This window comes from Canis lupus, chromosome 9 (assembly GCF_011100685.1).
Source record: "Canis lupus familiaris isolate Mischka breed German Shepherd chromosome 9, alternate assembly UU_Cfam_GSD_1.0, whole genome shotgun sequence".
NCBI lineage: Eukaryota > Metazoa > Chordata > Mammalia > Carnivora > Canidae > Canis > Canis lupus.
This window is the reverse complement of record NC_049230.1, coordinates 38,767,625-38,780,770: the sequence shown is the minus strand read 5'-3', so window position 1 is coordinate 38,780,770 and position 13,146 is coordinate 38,767,625.

Here is a 13,146-nt window from a genome sequence, read left to right as displayed (position 1 = left end):
TAAGGGCAGTCAGTGGGGATTCCTTGAGATTTTAGGGGGTTTGCAGTGTACAGGCCAGTAGCCAAGGCTCTCCTTGGCTCAGAAAGTGAAGCTTTGCAAGCACCAGCCCATCTCTTCACCTGCCACTCCTCATTTGTGCACCGGAGACACTTCTTCCCATCCGGGTGCTAAGTAAATAAAAACAAAAATGCAGCTTAATTAAGACCGTGGAAAGCAGGTGCTGTCTCCTGCCAGCAGAGAGAAGATGAGAGTAATCAGATCAAAATGGAGGCAGATGTTCAGAACTGGGCACAGATGCTCCCCTCAAACCCAGGCTCCTGGCTGCCATCCCTCACCTATCTGCCCAATGAAGTGGGTGAGCGGTGATCAGTGGTCAGGCCCGGGAGGGGCGCCCAGCCTGATGAGGAACCGCTGGGCGCTGGGCAGCTGGCACCCTCTGGGGATGCATCCCACCCCCACCCCCACACCCACCCCCTTGGTAGCTTGGAGTACAGGCTCTGGAGCTAGACTGGAATTGAATCCCAGTCACTTTCAGCTATGTAACCCTCAGCAATAACTGCTCTGTGCCTCAGTTTCCTTATCTGGGAAATAGGGATGCTACTAGCATATATCTCCTAGGGCTTGAGGGAGGATAAAATGGAACAGTACTGCATGCTTAGAACAGCCTCTGAAATAGAATGAGTGCTGTGTGTGCTATAGCCATTATTATCACCACGATTATTCAGACACATGGCTCGTCACCAACAAATAAAGTCCCAAGTCCTCCCTATCAGGGCCAGACCCTCCCTTCTGGCTCATCCGTAGCTTGGCGTCCACACTTCCCCACACGGGACATAGTTTACACCCTAATAGAGCCTCCTTCCCTAGACATGCCTCGGGTCCTGAAGGCCTCCCTGCTTTGCACATGCTCCTCATCACGCCATGTCCTTACACTCTCTCCCTCATTAACGGGGTTTTCCTACTCATCCTTGAAGACTCACTTCTGGGGCCTCTTCTGTGAAGATTCGCAGTGGCCTCCCTCCAGACCTTTCACTTCCTCCGTGGCCTCTAACCTCCGGCATATAGCCCTCCTCCCAAACTGTGCTGTGGTTACATGGTCCGTGTGCATTCTGGTCCTTCACCAGAATGTGTGCCTCTGAGGGGAGGCCTGTGTCCACCTTCATGTCCACATCCACTCCCCTGGGGCAAATACAGCAACTTCCACAGCTAGACATTCATAATATGGGAGGGGGTGGGGCGAGAAGACAAAGGGTAATGGCCCTACTCTGCAAAGAAGGGTCTCAAGGTCCAGGAAGAGGAAGGGGGTCCAGAGGCAGTTGGGAACCTAGAAGTCCCCACCATGGCCCTAGCCTAAGGCATCTGAGAAGTTCAGAGACCTAGATAAATAGAGTTGAAAGTCATTCAGGAATCAACAAGCCTGACTCTCCCATTTCACAGATGGGGAAACTGAGGCCCAGAGAGGGGCAGTGACTCCTCCTGGCTCATTCAGGAAACTCACATCAGAGCTGGGACCAGAACCCAGGACTCTGTTGAAAGTTTTTTGCATTGTGCAACTTGGCCACTCCTGATTTTCAGGCCTGCACCCAGCTGTCCCCCCTAAACATCTGCAGGCTGCCAAGGGGTGCCCTGAGGTGTCTGAGTGGTGAATACCAGTTGGTAACAGAGTTTGCAGGGAATTCTGAATTATAAGCCTGGGTCCCTTGGTGGTGGCAAGGTTGAGGTGAGGTAGGATAAAAGGCCATTGAAGGAGGCAGGCGATTTCTACCAGCAGGCCACAGAACCTGAGAATGCTACTGCTGGAACAGACCTCAGAGATCGCCTGGGTCCACCCATCCACCTCTCAGAACAGGGAAGCAAAGCAATCTTCCCAGGCTTCCAGGTCCTGGGCCTCAGGGCTGTGGCATGGCCGGCTGACTTCTCTCGGCCCCTCTTTCCCTGTACCAGCCCCTGCCCCAGGACCATTTCCTGAGCGGGATATGATTGATATTCCAGGCCCATCTATACTGCTTTCTCCTTGGCCATTCTCCTTCCCCTTCCTAGAACTCAGAGACAGACAGTCGTTCTGCCCCTGCTCCAGGAGATGGGGTTGGCAGAGATCAAACCAAATGACAATGGAATTTAAAGTGGGAGAAACAGGGCAGCCCGTGTGGCTCAGCAGTTTAGCGCCGCCTTCATCCCAGGGGATGATCCTGGAGACCCGGATCGAGTCCCACGTCGGGCTCCTTGCACGGGGCCTGCTTCTCCCTCTGCCTGTGTCTCTGCCTCTCTTTCTCTCTGTGTCTCTCATGAATAAATAAATAAAATCTTTAAAAAAAAAAAAGTGGGAGAGGGCAGCCTGTGTGGCTCAGTGGTTTAGTGCCACCTTCCACCCAGGGCATGATCCTGGAGACCTGGGATGGAGTCCCACGTCGGGCTCCCTGTGTGGAGCCTGCTTCTCCCTCTGCCTGTGTCTCTGCCTCCTCCTCTCTCTATGTCTCTCATGCATAAATAAATAAAATATTTTTTTAAAAAAAAGTGGGAGAAACACTCCAACATTTGGAAAGAGTGAAGCAGAGCGGACGCAGCAGGGCTTTTCCAAGGGAACAGAAGCTCTCGTAGCTCGTCCCCTCTGTGCTGGGGATGGCTCTGTCTCTGTCTGGGAGCTGAGAGAGGTGGCAGCAGGGATCCCTGTCCTGCCTCCACATGATGATGATGGTTGTGGGAACCAGGGGGAGGAGGACAAAGAAACATCAGCTGGGCCTCTTCTGAGCACTTTCCCTGGTTACATACATTATCTCATTTAATCCCCACAACAGCCCATGGGATGGGTATTCATTTATGGATGAGGAAATTGAGGCTCAAAGAGGTTAATAACTTGCCCAATGTCAGAGAGCCAGAGCATGGGAGAGCCAGAGGTCACAAATCCCATGTGATGAACTGCCTGGTAGTGGGGAGAGGAAGCACAGAGCAGAACCTGAGATGCAGAGCCAGACGGGAGAGGCACCGAGCCCTCCCCCGACCCCCTGTTGCCTTTCGACATCAGAAACCCAGCTCCAGCTTGTCTAAGATCACCCGAGCACAAGTCCTGGGCCCCAGAGCCCCCGGTCTCCCTGCAATCCATGGAGCCTACGAAGTGCATGCGCAGGGGCCACAGGGCACGCCCTGGAGGTGCAGGTCTGTGCCTTGCTGCTGTCGCTCGACCCTTTCAGGGAATGGATGTGGCTTCAAGAGCAGCACCACCACGGCACTGTCACAAAAGTGGAAGATTGGAATGAGCGGAGCTAAAGCTGGAGAGGGAGAACGGAGTCCACCTGGCTCCCAAGCAGAACTGGCGAAAGATGGGGACCCGCCCTTCTGCAGGCAGTGGGGCTGTTCTGGAACCCAAGGGGAGGCTTGAACATTCTGTTTTGAAAGCCCAGACGAGCTGAGATCGCCTGTGTCAGCAAGGCTAACCTAGCGCAGATGCTCAAAAGACATTCATTTGTTTCCTTTTTATGCAAGGGGTGTTCCCAAGTTAGAATAGGAAGTATTCCGAAGGGAGCCCATTCATTCTTCACCCAAGAATTTATTGAGCACCTCCTATGTGCAGGGCGTCATGCCTGCCCATGAAGCCCCCTCAGGCAGCCACTCTGAGCCCCTGCCATGCCCCCCGTGGTGTGGAGCTGGCCCGGGACTCCCTGCAGGACAGCGCAGCCTTAGGCTGCTCCCCGTGCCTCACCCTCTTGCTCTGTCATGCTCTGGCTGGCCCTGGAACTTCCACTGTCCACCTCCAAGGACATATCCAGCCTTATCTCACCTCGCCCATTCTGCATGGGCTGATCCCTGGGTCCATCCAGAGGTGGATTTCTTCAGCACAACACAGGTGGGCAACCCAGACAAGGTAAGATACAAACACACGATTTGTATAGAACCACCATAAACAAAAGGCAAAGGTGACCTTAAAGACCATTCAAAAGGTGTGATACACAATCCTGTGTTCCTGAGGGACCCACAAGGTCCCTCAACCAAGATTCCAATTGTGGCTCCAGATTTGATGTCTCAGGTAGTCCCAGGAAGCCTCCCCACCTCCCCAGTGGCAGGGGGTGAGGGGTGGGGGATGGGAATAAGGGCCCTTCTCAGAGCTCTCCTGCAGCCTGAGGAAAGAACTTTGAGGTCAGGGACGTCTGGTCCAGATCTCGGCTCTGGCCCTTTCTAGCTGCATGACTATAATAAGCAAGTTACTTAACCTCTCTGAGCCTTGGTCCCCACAATGGAAGATGATAGCAAGCCCTACTATCTCCCAGGCTCAGTGAGAGGATTAAATGAGATAATGCAACTGAAACAATTTGCATTTTGCCTGACTCACAGGAGGTGCTCAGTAAATGAAGGCTGCGATTATTCTGTTCAAGGCTCCACCTCCAAATCAATTGCTGTTATTGCTGTTTCTCAGCAGTCCCTGCATGATGTTAGCTCTGTGCCCCCCCACCCCCCGAAACAGAACTGAGCAAAGTACTTTCCCCAGGCTGGTCTCCACCCCCTAGTCTCAGAGGGTCAGGGCAGCCACACATGGCTGGGGACAGCTGCTGGTTCCATTAGCAGCCAGAGAAAGGAGCAGAGATGTGCATTCCCCTAAGAGCCAGGTTATTTTCCACTTCACCCGCCAATAATGGAAGCAGAGTGAATATGGGGCAGAGGAGGAGGGAGGCTGGGGAGAGGCAATGCTAATAGGACTGCCTATTACCCCCCAGGCACCTTTGCCCACGGCCCCAAAGCAGGCAGCTCTGAGACTCCAACCCAACCCCAGACTCCCAGGGAGAGACAAGCTATCAGCCAGTGTGTGACCACTCTCCAGGGTAACCATGGACTACGCCTCAGCTCATAGGACAGGAAGGTGTTTCTTGACTTGCTAAGTGCCTGTCCACTTCTTCCTGCCTGTTCACCTGGGACTTAGCATTGCAGACACACATGAAGATGCCTGGGGATGTGGCTTGGCCCCATTGGCTCTGGATCACAGACTTCTGGGCCAGACCATGGACGGCTACAACCAGAGAGCAAGCAGTATCACAGCCTCAGTGGGAGGAGGTCCCGTGGGAGGAGGACCAGCAGGAGCAGGCCAAATGAGGAGGTCTGGGCAGGCAAGGATAGGGCACTGTGGCAGCAGGAAGTAGGCAGACAGCTGTGGAAACAGCACTCCTCTCCTAGAAAAACCCTTATCCCAGAGGAAGCAGCTTTCCAACAGAGATGCCAGGCAGGCCATGGATCACAAAGTTGGTAAGAGCCAGGGCCCAAGGTCAGAGCCTGCCTAGCAGTTCATCTGAGTTCCCTGGGGACAAAGATCATCCTGCTCTGGGCACAGCTGAGGCCACAGAAAGGATAGGGGCTCCAGGTGATCCAGGGGCAGCCAAGCAACCAAGCCAGGGCACACTCCTGGCATCAGTGGGGGGGGGCGGGTGCACACAGCATGCAGCTGGGATATGCTCCACACTGGGCAGAGAGCCTGGGCTCCATCCACGAAGCAGGGACAAGCCAGATAAGAAGTACTGCCTGTATGGGCTCAGGAGCAGGTCTCCTGGTTGCTGAGAGGGGCATCAACATTATCCAGAGGGCAGACAGTATCCTCAGAGAGCAAGGCTAGAGACACAGAGCCAACGTGGGGACAAGGAGGAGCCAACCTGGAGTCAGAATTAAACTCCTGTCCAGAAATGACTCAGTCTAGTTAATTCCCCATTTTTGGCATAGAGACGGTGCTAATTAAATCATCATTGAATGAATGAATGAATGAATGAACAAAGGAACAGACAAACCATTGAAGATTAAAGGCCACAAATGCTAGGATGTATCTTTTTTTCCTGAATCCTTAGGGGACTTCGTATAGATCCCAAGTGCCCACCTATGCTTGACCCAGCTTTGTAGCACAGGTACCTCTCCTGTGTCCAGGTCTTAGCTCTTCTGCAATCTGCTATTATAGAGAAAGAGCACTGCATGGGGAGTCATCCACCCTGAGTTTGCCCCTTAACTCTGATGGATGGGAGGCCCTGGGCAAGTCGTCCTGGGGCTTCTAGTACTTAATTGCTAAACAGTGGGGTAAGGCAAGATGATTCTCCAAGAGCCCCTTAGAGTGTGGGTATTGTCTCATTCTGGAAAACACAGGGCAAGTACTGATCCATGCTGAGCAGCCCTGGCACTCTCACCTGTGATTGCATCCCGTGAGCTCCTGAGACAGAGCCGGTGCTCTGAACACCCCACATTCCCAGCAGTGCCCAGAAACAGTACATGTGCTGTCCTGATGAGATATGTGAATCATAGCCCCGAGGGCCGGAAAGGACCTGGAGGGATCTGGTCCAACCCAATGCCATCAACAGATAATGCAGTTCAGAACTATAAACATTTATTAAGTGCCTACTGTGTGCCAAGCACCACACCAGGCCCAGCGGAACAAAGACAGCTGGGGCCCAGGAAAAGATCTGCCAAGAAAGCATGGAGCCCCCTTAGCTCCCCTTCCTCCTGCGGTGCTGAGCTGAACCCCCGCCCCCCCCAAGGCCCTCCACCCACCCCCAAACCCCGGGGCTTGAGAAGATGCCCACTAAGAGGAGCGTGGCTGAGGCCACCGCGGCAGAGGGTTGCTGAGCGGCTCGGCAGGAGGAGGCTGCTGACACCAGCCGCGCCGCGCTTGGCCGGGCAGACAGGCTCGAAGGGGAAGACGACAGCCTCAAACAACAAGTATTAGGAGATAAGCTATTAGAGGCGTCCTATCGGGCTCTCTCTCCCTGGGCATTGCCGCCGCCCCGCCAGCCATTGGCATCCCTCCTCGTCCGATTATGCATCTTCCCGGTTACGTTCCCCTCTGCCGGCGCTGGCTGGAGACCGAAGGCCGCCCTGTGGGGACCCAGGGACAACGGAGCGTGGGGGAGGGGAGGGGGACCAGCACCCTCCCAGAGGGGAGCAAAGGCCGGGAAGGAAGATGCTGTCCCTCCTCCGACAAAACCTTTCACCAGATGGACCTGCGGAATGACAGGGAGAGAGACCAGGGGACCGGGCAGGACAGGGTGCCGGCGGGCTCCCGTTTGGAAATGCGCTCGTCCTTCCTCCCATCCCAGACTCCATTAAGCATTCTGGAAGAGATGGGAAGTGATTATGGAGACAGAGGGGAAGAGAGAGAGCTCGCTCAGGGAACGGAGCGAGGGAGGGGAAAGTGGGGGCGGAGAAGCGAGGGAGCCCAGGCACCGTGCGCAGGCGCGAGCGTGCAGGCACACACACAAACATACACAGATCCCCTTATCTGATTAAGGATCCAAGGGAAGTCGAAAAGCTTCTGGAAAATTAAAATGACCCAATGGGTTAACCAGGCAAGATCTGCAGGCAGATTATGAAAACCAAGTTGAGTGGGGATTTCCTTTAGTGGGGTGAGTCCTCCAAGCTCTGTTCCTTAGGCCAGAGGACAGCAAGTCAGCCAGAGGGAGCAGCTAAAGACAGTACCTGCCCCCACCAGGCTTCCAGTTCCCATCCCAGCAGGGCTTAGGACTGGCTGGGGCTGGGGCCTACACCTTTTGCTCTGGAAGGCAAGGTGCCGGGAGGAGACTGTGGATAAGGACAGGGGCTTTTATTCTACCCAGAGGCCTGAGAAATGGATGCTGTCTCCCCCTTCATTCCCTGATACCTGGTTCTGGCCTCTGCCAAAAATGTCATGACGCCTGGCACAGATGCAGCCTCTTTCCTAAACTCTGACCACCAAACAGGATGTCCAGGGATGCAGTGGGTGGCCTGGACCTAGCCCTACTTCTGCCATCACCTTTTACCAGTGACTTTAAGCTAATGACTGTCCTATCTGGGCCTCAATTTACTCTGCTGTAAAATGGGCAATAGGACTTAATGCTCTAGAAAGGGCCCTCTAGTCCTGGCACTCCAGGATTTTAAGACAACCCAATGGTGGGGCTGCACCCTCCATTGGGAGCTGAGCTAAGATGACAGATCCATTGACATTCTGTCCCCCAGTGACAAAAAGGGTGTCAGTGAGATGAGGTGCTCTGGGGGTCACCAAACCAGGCCTGGGCTAACCGGGGCAGTAGAGAGTTTAAAAGCCACAGATTAAGTATCCGCTTAAAATGGGAGCAGCCTCTCCAGCGTGCGTGCAGAGCTGTTTGCGGAGCTCTGTAACATATTTGCAAACATCCCAGAATACACATATTAGGAAGCTAACAAGTTGCCTGGCATTGAAAATATATTATACACAGTGTCAGATATACTTAATATGCATCCACAATGATCCTTTTTTTCCCTACTTGCAGCAGCATATTTTGCTTGCTTTTTTTTTTTTTTTTTTCTTAAGAGTTCATTTCCCTTGATGTTACAATCAGGCAGCGGTATTAACTCAGCAACTTGGCCAGGCCTAGAACGGTGCCATGCACACCATCAGCACTCAGCGGATGTTTGTGGGGGCAAGTCACACCCCGGCGGGACTGACCTTGCACTCTCTATTCACCTGGAGCCAATGAGGGCTACGCTGCACTCCATTTCTCTCCCTTGGAGAATGCAGCAAGAAACTTGGCTTTATTAGCTCTGGAAACAACACTTCATCCACTCAGAGAACTTCTTGTGTCTTGGCAAGTCTCTGCTGGAGCTGGCCTAGTCCAACCCTGAAGCTCTAGGTGTGGGATTTCTTCACATCCACAGAAACAAGAAAGCTGCAGCTCTTGCTTTTCCCTTTGCCTCAAGGTTCCAGGGCTGCAAAAGCAAGATGTTAATGGCCGTTTTCAGTATTTTGGTGAGGATTCCATGAGATTGTGGACACGGAAGCCGTCTGTAGTCCCTTATGTATATGTGCACACATCCCTTCAACACATGACCCGTGGCTTCCCATCACATGCCAAGTACTGCGCTAGGCAGAGGGGAGAGAGAAGAGGAAGGGAAAAAAGGCACAGTCCTTGTTCTTGAGGAATATAGTCAGGGGAGGAAACACACAAGCAAAAGATCATGATGTGTCATCAAAGGAAAAGCTACCTGGCCAAGAGGCTCTTAATCCCAAAGTCCTGGGTACCAGCTTTGCCCCTAACCCTTGAGTGCTCTAATATCTGGGGCAAACTACTCAACTAGCCTCAGCCTCAGCTGTCCCACCTACAAATGGATAGAGGATTAGCTACCCCAGAGTCATTTTGAGGGCTGGAATCATAAAATGTAGCACAGCACACTGCCTGGCATAAATTGACGTTCCATAAGTAAATAGAGGTAGAAACACTGGGTTTCAGAATTGTGGATGGAGGGAGTTAATAACTCTCCCTGGAAGCCTGAGCCACACCTGTACAACAAGGTGGTCTTTAGGTGAGACTTATAGGAAGAGAAGATGCTTATCAGGCACCATCCGGCAAGAGGTCCCAGGGTAGAGAAACCAATAGAACAAAGCCACAGAGACATGCAAACACTAAGGGATTTGAGGGACAGCATAGGGTTTGGAACTGCCAGGTGTCAGTGTGCCCAGGAGAAGACATGGTGGGTGGAGCTAGAAATATGAGTTACTGTCTGGATGCACCAGGACGCCACTGGGGAATTCCAACAGGAAACTCAAAACCAGATGCAAACAGTAGACCAGGCCCCTAGAGGCCAAGTGTGGCGAAGGTGTGTACAGAGGCAGAAATTGAGTGAGGATGGGGCTGTGGTGATCCACAAGTGATGGAGTGAGGTCATGGCAGTGGAAGTGGGAAAGGAGGAATCAGCGTGGCAGATATTGGGTCTCGGAAGAGCAACAGCAGAGGATACAGAAGACAAAGACCAGGAGTCTGGCATGCATGCCTGGGAATATGGGGAAAGGAGCAGAATAGTGGGGACAAAGAGAATATTCAGTTAAGGATATGTTATGGTCAAGGGGTGCTTGAGGTGAGCCACTTGCATAGAAGAGTCAAGAAGGCAGTGGATAAACACATCTAGGGCACAGAAGCAATGCCTGGGCTGAATCAGGGATTCAATAGTTATGTGGGTTAAGTTAGTTGAAGCCAGGGAGGGATTGAGTAAGGGATGTAGGGACAGAGGACAGAGGACAGAGCCACAGGGCAGGTCAGCTTCCACAGGTGAGAAAGGGAAGAGGACAGAAAGCTCTCACCTAAGACCAAGAAAAATTGGTCAGGGAGTCACACAATCAGGTGAGAGGGATAGAGCTGTGAGAGCTGCTATTCCAGCTGGTGGTATGTCACTGCAGCCCAACTAGAATGGAAGCTCCACAGTGGCAGGGATTTGGCTTTCTGTTTCATTCACCACTTTGTCCCTAGCATCTAGGATCATGCCTGGCACGCCATAGGGGCCCAACATTTGCTGAATGAATGAAGCTGGAGAAGATGAAACTAGATTTCCCCCGTTGAAATTGGCAACCAGTAGGTCACTGGTGGCCTTCGCTGGATAGGGCTTGATGGGGACAGAAGGCTGGCTGCAGCAGGTGAGGAAGGAGGATAGGGCAAGAAAGAGAGGTGACTGGTAGAGCAAGCAGGGCTGAGTGAGCACACTTTTCAAGGACACAGAAGACTTAAACACATTCTTACATTGAGGAGGAGGAGCCAAGGAAGAGGGTAGGCTTGAAGATGCAGAAGGGAAGGAGAGGATAATTGATAGACCAAAGGCCCTGAATATGCAGAAAAAAACTATAAATTGCTGAGCAAATAAAATAGGTTACTGTTTCCTTCTGTTTATCCTAGGCTTGTAGAAAGAGTGGAGACCATGCAGGTAGACAGACTGGGTTTGAGGTGTGCCTCATGTACCTCACCCCGTACTGGCTGAGGTTTGATCTTTCTATGTCTCAGTTTCCTCACCTGAAGTCTAAGGAGGAGAATTCCTACCTCATATAATGCTGGGAGATTAGAAGGGAGAATTTATTTGTAAGGTGCCTGGCACATGGAGGTCTCTCAACAAATACCAGTTCCCCTTCCCTCCACCATCTGCTTAGTCAAGAAAGAAATTTAACAGTATTTCTTTGACCTTATCAGCCAACACCAGGGCATCCTTTTCTCAGTTGCTGCTATTGAATGGAATTGACAGCTCAAGCTCTCTGGTAGACTTTCCCTACAGCAGTGGGAAGAAGGATGCTAACTGCCTCCCCTTCTTAGGACTTCAAGCCAACACCTGAATGATGAGTATAAGATACCAATGCCAGCCTAATCAATTCACTATTGTGATCCTTCATTGCCCCTGATCCCACAATGCCCAAGGTCACCGCTCAAGAGCCCCAGACCCTAAGAGATAATTAGAAGATTAGGCTATGGTCCAGATATCTCCAGATATCTCAGTCTTCACTTCTCAGCTCTGTCACTTAGCCAGCCATGCAATTTTGGACAAGTCCCTTTTCTTCCATGAGCCTCACAACACTCCTGCAAAGCAGATTTTATACTCCCATTTTACGCATGGAGAAATTGAGACTCAAAGAGATAAAATAGTTTACTCAGGGTCACACAGTGTATCTGTATCAGTCTGGATCCCGGTAGGAAGCTAATGGCCAACTAAAATTAAAATAACCTGAGGAAAGTGTAATAAAAGGGTTATTTGTAAAGCCTTGAACAGGGCAAAGAAAAATGGCAAGAGATATGAAAGTACCAGAGAGCAGATAACAAGACATGCTTTTACCTGAGGGAAAGATTCCCAGAAGCCAAGGATAGAAAGGACTTTGTGGAGAGAACCACGTGTCAGGACCTATGATCTTTAGTTGAGGGAGAAAGATGGAGAATTAAATCCACTAACCTTGCTCACCTCCCTCCTCATCTCCCACTGGAGCTCTCCATGGGATGAACTCACCTAGAAGCAGGGGCAAGGGAGCCTACTGATGCAGTCCACGCAGGTCAACCTCCCTGGGCACAGGCAGGAAGAGTGCATCTGGAGAACAAATGGAGGATGTCCAACACACATAGCTGGGTGGATGGATGGATGGATGGATGGATGGATGGATGGATGGATGAATGGATAGATGGGTAGGTGGATGGATGAATAAGTAGATGGGAGGATGAATGGATGGGTGGATGCATGGATGGATGGCTAAGTAGATGGATGGATGGATGGATGGATGGATGGATGGATGGATGGATGGCTAAGTAGATAGGTGGATGGGGAGATGGATGAGTGGACAAGTGGGTGGGTGGGAGGATGGATGGATGGATGGATGGATGGATGGATGGATGGACAGATGATTGGATAACTCCTACAGGCTTCATTCATGTGATTTAGACTAATCTTGTCACCTGACTAGAAATATAAAGCTTGCTAGAAGGTTTATTTCTAAGCCATAAATGGGTTCTAAGAATAAAAGCCCTCTTCTCGGTTTCTAAATCCCTGTAGGAGTTGCTTGTCTCTCTCTGGCCTCTGGCTCATTTTTTCCTGCTGCTGCTGGAGCTGCTCCTCTCTCCAAGATTTGAGCCTTGAGTCAGGCTGCCTGCAGACAAAGCAAAGAGGAGGCAGAGGTCAGAAGGGGCTGCTGCCCTTGCTCCCCCTGGGCTAGAGTGCAAAGCTGAGCTAGCCATCCTCTCTGTTAGTCCACGGGAGCCACGGGGGTGGAAAGAGGAGGGAGGTAGGAAGGCAGGATGTTCACTATAATTATTTTCATTGATTTGTCTAGTCGGATCCCAAGTGCTGCGAAGCCGTTGTGACATTTAATAAAAATAATTCAAGGTAAAAATACCTCTTCCTCCCTGCTCCCTCCTTCCCCTTCACCAACACCACCTCAGCTTCCATTTCCCCTTCTGGGCATAGGCGGTCTTCTACCAGCTATTGGGTGGCCTGACCCCACTTCAAAATGAGGCAGGTAAAGACAAGAACCTACCAGCACAGAAAGAGCTGGGGACCCGGCATCCATAGCCCTGGGTTTGGGACTCACTGTTACCAGGTGTCTGTTGACTCCATGCAAGTTTCTGCCCCTTTGAGTTTTCTTGTGCCATCTGGAAGATCAGGAGAAGGTCTAAACGTGTAGGGTCCTCATTTGTAGCCAGTGGTCCAGGAGTGGACCCTTTTGGGGCAAAGGGACTTGCTTTCTATACCGTTGCCTGCAGATCTTGTTCCTATCTGCTGAGTTCATTTCTGATCTCCTGCGTTTGACCATGAAAGAACCCCTGCTCCTTCCTTCCCCCTTTCATTTCTGGATGGTTTCCATGCCATGGTAGGTTCATCCTTTACTTCTCAGTCCTCGATTCATTGCGAAACAAATAAAATTCATCCCATTTTACAGAG